Source organism: Gymnodraco acuticeps, unplaced genomic scaffold (genome assembly GCF_902827175.1).
Source record: "Gymnodraco acuticeps unplaced genomic scaffold, fGymAcu1.1, whole genome shotgun sequence".
Taxonomy (NCBI): domain Eukaryota; kingdom Metazoa; phylum Chordata; class Actinopteri; order Perciformes; family Bathydraconidae; genus Gymnodraco; species Gymnodraco acuticeps.
This window is the reverse complement of record NW_022991750.1, coordinates 90,358-96,357: the sequence shown is the minus strand read 5'-3', so window position 1 is coordinate 96,357 and position 6,000 is coordinate 90,358.

Here is a 6,000-nt window from a genome sequence, read left to right as displayed (position 1 = left end):
ATATTCCATTTAAACTTTAAAAACACTGTGAAACGCCTACAGACAATCCTAAAGTGTTATCCAATTACAAACAGGCGATTTTCATCGTCTGCTTACCTTATTTGCAGAGTTGCAGAATCCTGCTGATTGTCTGAGATGTTTGAAAGCGTCTGAATTCTTCCTCAGCTTCGTTATCTCTAGACGTCGGGTCACCATTTTGTTGGGAGATTTGGAGGGATAACTGGTCCGCTTTTCAAATCTCCGCGCGTTCCTATGAAGCTGGTTATAATACAGGAAGGAATCCATATCTACAAAGTAACCGTTAACAATAATCTACTTTAATGGCAATATGACAATGCAATACAATCATTACAATACAACATGATATATTACAGTTATATTGTAATGCTTAAGGAGTAATGCCGGCTTACTCCTGCCCTGGTTCGCATACTGCAGAGCTACTTTCACCCGAGGCAGCATGTGAAGAAGAGACCGAACGCCAGGGATCCACCGGATATATACCAGAGCAAGAAGGAGGGGTTAGGGTTTAGGTCAGCTGGTCATATTTTCAGGTCATCTCATTGGGAGACGCAACGCAGCAGGAACGCAGCAAGAAACCAAACAGGCTCACTTTACAACAAAAGGTCTCAAGGCCTGCATACCTACACCTCCCCCACAGAGCAATAAAACCCTGTTTACTCCAACCAGCCCAGAATGTTTATAGCCATTTGTAGTCCTTACATTTATGAAAGGATAAAACAGAGAAATCAATATAAAACACAAACACAGGTATTGTTTGAACAGTATTCACTTAACTGCTACTATTGATAACCACCAGAGAAACCCAAGAGACCTCTCTTAATATCACAAACACTGTAGCTCGATCTAAGTTGAATGCAAATCAGGACATGCTCTCACCTTCCCCCATCTTCCTTTGTCCTCAAAAACACATGTCAACAGGCCCCATATCCAGCTCACAGTTTTACCCAAATTATTCCCATTTTAAGCTTATCCATAGTTTGCTAACATGAATAAATACAAATATAACTCTACAGCGTGTGTGTGTGTGTGTGTGTGTGTGTGTGTGTGTGTGTGTGTGTGTGTGTGTGTGTGTGCGTGTGCGTGTGCGTGTGTGTGTGTGTGTGTGTGTTTGTGTGCTTTGGTGTTTGTGCAACTACCTTTTTTGCCTCCTAGTAAAATCAATCAAAGTCAACTTGTCAACTTCAAAATGGCTCAAAACTCCCTCCCACTTTGTGTGTCTCATGAACACTCCTGTGGACATGATTTATTTGTTTATAGCGAGTTACTGCTTGTTGCACCACAGAAGTCACACTAAACATTTTTAAATGTGTGATGCAACGTCGGGAAAGGAAACAGTTGTTGAGGGGAAGTTTTTACTCTCTGCACAACTCAACTCCAATCATGTGACGAACAGAAGATCGTTTTATGACATGTTTAAAAAGACATATGGGATACAAAACAAGGTCTCTGTAGTCCTTTACAGCTGCATCAAAACGTTGACAGTTCACGAGCAGAACGCAGTAACCACTCCGCCAACGCCACAGTCACCCCCGCCGTGCGGGCCGGATGAGAATGTCTGGCGGGCCGGATGTGGAAGGGAGGGTTTCCTATAATTCAATCTCTGAGCAGAGGACACAATATCCTAAATATCTTGGTTTACTTCTTTTCTGTGGTCACATTGTTCTGTTGTCTTACATAATACACTGAAGTAAAAACAAAGTGTTAATACAAGTCTTCTCTTGTATTCATTTGATATTGAGGATATCCAGAAGTGTTGAAACATTACTTTTATAAATTATAACTAACTGAAAACTTTTTAAAGTAGCCCTCCCAAACAATACGTGTGCATTTATCCCATTCTTTCTATCAAAGAAAAACTTCAATTTTAACTTTCTAATTTGATTTGGTCCTCCGCTTTAAGAAAGACAATTTTCACAAACATCCAGGGAGTCTATCCCATCTTCCCTTTCCTCTCTTTCCCACACCTTTGCTCCTATGTTTCCAAGCATCCTTCCCCACTTCACCTCGGAGCCCTCACAGCAATTAAGCCCACCATGTATACAGTGGCACATGCCTGAGGAGAGACACGAGAGAGAGGAAGAGACAGTGGAGCAACTGCAATACAATGGCAAAAAGGGCAGCATGGAAAATAAAGGAAAATGAATAAGAACATAAACAAGTCTCCCACCTCCTTTCCTTCAATCTCATATATAAATGTGTTGGTTCCACTCCCCATACAAAACCCCATAGGCAATTTAAAGAAAGTAGGCCAAAATGAAATATGGCTGCAATATAAAAACAACACTTCAGACACACGGCAGCCTGATAAGACCATTGTGTGTGAGCGAGCATGTGTGTGTGTGTGTGTGTGTGTGTGTGTGTGTGTGTGTGTGTGTGTGTGTGTGTGTGTGTGTGTGTGTGTGTGTGTGTGTGTGTGTGTGTGTGTGTGTGTGAGCACGAGCCAGTGAGAGCGAGTTGGGAGATAGGTATGTGAGCGATGGGACACTAAATGGGTCGCAAGACAGTTGAGTGTTTTATTAAGATTGAATCAAAAGAAGGATTTCAAATGAATTTTTTACACAGCTGGAATGGTTGTATAATCTATCATGCTGCTTCTCCGTCTCACGCACATGCCCACACACACACGCACAAACACACACACACACACTTGTCCACTTGCAGTCACGCTGCACTCGCACTTCTCTAACCTTTTAGCCACCAGTACACTGGAGCATAAACACTCTAAATCCCTGGTAATCTGTCTGTGACATGCAAGAGCACCGTGTTGACATACTCCGAAGAGTGAAGCCTGACCCAAATATGGATGTGGGCATTAGGCGAGAATGTGACCTATTATTTAGAAATATGACGTCATGCATAATTGCATAAAGGCAAAAAAAAGATTGTCTGGAGAAATGGACACGCTGGAATCGAGTGTGAGATGACTGTGTGTCCTGATGGGATCTTAAAGACTTCATTACCCAGAATTATACACAGTGTCATCAGCAGAGTGGACACTCATCTGACCTAAATACCGCTCTGTGGCTGGTGGGGATTTTAAAAAATAAAGCAGGTTGACAAATCCACATTTTTAGGACAGAACCCTCGCTCTCTTCTGCATAAATATCTATTATTGACCTTCAAATAAAAATAATTATAATAATAGAAAGAAGAAGATTAAGAAGGAAAAGAAGAAGCTTCATTTTTTTAGCACTTTTTAAGAAATGAAAGCCAGTTAAGACATAAAACACTTTTTTGCAAACAATGGAGCAAAATACGATTTCAAGGATTGCAATGAGGTAAAAATAAGACTAATAATACAAATCAATAGAACAGAAATCCAATTGAATGAAAACAGCTATGTTACTGGCGTTTAAAGAAAACATGTTTTACTAGCTTTGTGTGAATGTACATGTAGGTGATATGTATGCTCCTCCCCTGACTTCATTTGATATTAGCTACGTTATGCAAATATATCTGTTCAACCAATTGTGATTAAATGTGTTTCTTATTCGTAGTGGTTTCCAATTCCAATAAGCAGGCATAACTTTAATTTCCTCTTCTGTCTCTTTTGTCTTCAGCACTAACTGCAGCTGAAAGTGTCAGCTGTCATTGATAAGAGTGGATTATTTTTGATATAAAGCTTATATCTACTATTTGTATTTATTTAATTGTATTGAACTTTTATTGAACTTGTGTTACTGTTTGCAGCTAAATAGGAATACAATGGAAATATATATATTTTTAAATGTGTCCTGAATTACCTTTAAAAATAGGATGCAAGTCTATTTTCGACGCGAGGCGACACAGCAGGAAGTGGACCGGTCAGAGCATCCATTCAATCCCCAAAATAAACTAATTTGACAGACCCTATCCTTCCGTTGTCGTGCACACGAGATACTCACCCGTTATCCCCATTTTCTTTTTTCTTTCTCTCTCTCTTTTTTTTTGAATGTCCCTTTAGGGGCTCCTTAGAAAACACAAACATGCACAATGAAACATTTTGAAAGCTGTAAATATATGCCTGGGATGTCACTATGATAAAGTAAACGTTTGATTGAGGTAGCATGAACCTATATGAACATGTTATGAACAAATAGCAGGTGTATCCATAGGCATTTTTAAATAGAACAATTGACAGAGGCCTGCTGCTGTTGACGTGCTGCTTTCACTGAGCAGCCAATGTGTAAACAAAGTGTTTACATTGCAAATGTCTGCATGTACTGTTTAGCATCCTGGGCCCAGCACTGTATCTCATGTTCTTTATACTTGTAGGCCACCACAAAAATGGTGTCTACCACTCTGTCCCACTTGACCTTGTCACTCTCCATTCTGCAGCCCATTTACTCCATTTACCAGAGTCATTCTGTTAGAGTGGTTTGTTCGGAAACCGGTTAACCACCTGCCACACATGCATCCCTGTCTGCAGCATTTAAGCACAACACCCCCCCCCCCCCCCCCCTTACCCCCTAACCCAACTAGCCCCACATCTATCCATCTCTGTTCTACCAATTAGAGAAGCGCATGTCAGTGAAGGACAAGTGCTCTATTACCTCTGAAGGTTAAAGGAAGCCAGACCATTCAACTGGTTAATCTGGTGCATGTTGGCCAAGTGTGCATCCACATGTATGTGCACGTGTCACGCCTCATATGCAACACATCGTATCTCGTTGGGAATCAGAGGGAGGATGTGGTACTGTATAGTGCTGATTGAGGAAGTCGAGGAATTCCAGTCGTACAGTTTAATGAGTACTTTCCTGTTTCCAGCTATTATTCTTATCAGGAAATGTAATTGTTTAACATCCGAGATATTTCCTTTTTATTTACATTTCATTGGGTGTGTGACCACTTAATTAGCCTCTCGTGTCTTCTTGTGCTTGTATCATTGTTCAGGAGAGGTATAATGATGAAGTACAAGACTTTAAGTACCTTTTAAAAAGCTCAAATGTCTGCATACACAAACATGATATAGCACACAAACCCTCACACTCATTCACATTCAAATCAAATAGAGACAGACATAAACCAATATCCCTTTTTGTGACACCATGATTGGATATTTACTATCTCATTGCTACAAGCTTACACACAAATTGAATGAATTAAATGTATTTTTTGCTTCTTTCTTTTTTATATTTTTGTTCCATTGCTTATCTGTGCCAACGGCAGATTGACATTAAAAGGGCATGGGTGAAATTAACTTTTGTGTGTGTGTGTGTGTGTGTGTGTGTGTGTGTGTGTGTGTGTGTGTGTGTGTGTGTGTGTGTGTGTGTGTGTGTGTGTGTGTGTGTGTGTGTGTGTGTGTGTGTGTGTGTGTGTGTGTGTGTGTGTGTGTGTGTGTGTGTGTGTGTGTGTGTAATGGGGGTTGCATTCCAGTCCCAAGCCTATTTTGATGATGTTGGAACGAAATAGAGAAACATTCTATCAAATGCCTGTCGTTGCTCCCTTTCAGCGGCTAATCCCTGATGGTGTGTGGTTATGTTTGCCACTCAAACAAAACTGTTTGCTGCCTCTCCCTATCGCTCTGTCTCTCTGCCTACATCCGTCTGTGCTTATATATATTTATCCAGACGCTAAGCTGCACACGTCTCTAAGGAGCCAGACCTCCCATGGCTACCTTTCTCTTGCCTTGATGTCCACAGCTAGCTGGATGGAGTGATGGAAGATGCCTGGAAAGAAAGAGAAAGACTGACTGGCACAAATTCAACAAATTGTTGCAATGGGAATAATGTTTTCCCATAGTCTGAAGTTATTACATTAAGGAAATGTAATCCGTCATTGCCGGTGCACAGGGACTTGTACAAACCTATAAATAAAAAGTATTATGGGTAAACAATAATGACTCTTTTTTTCAATGATTTTCAGACCATATATTTTCCAATATAATTTTGAATATTGTATTTACTCTGTGTATTATTTTGAAGATTAGGGCTACATAACATTTCTCTTTCTTTTTGGATCCAACCAAAAGTTAATTCTGAAAGATAAAAGTCAGAATTC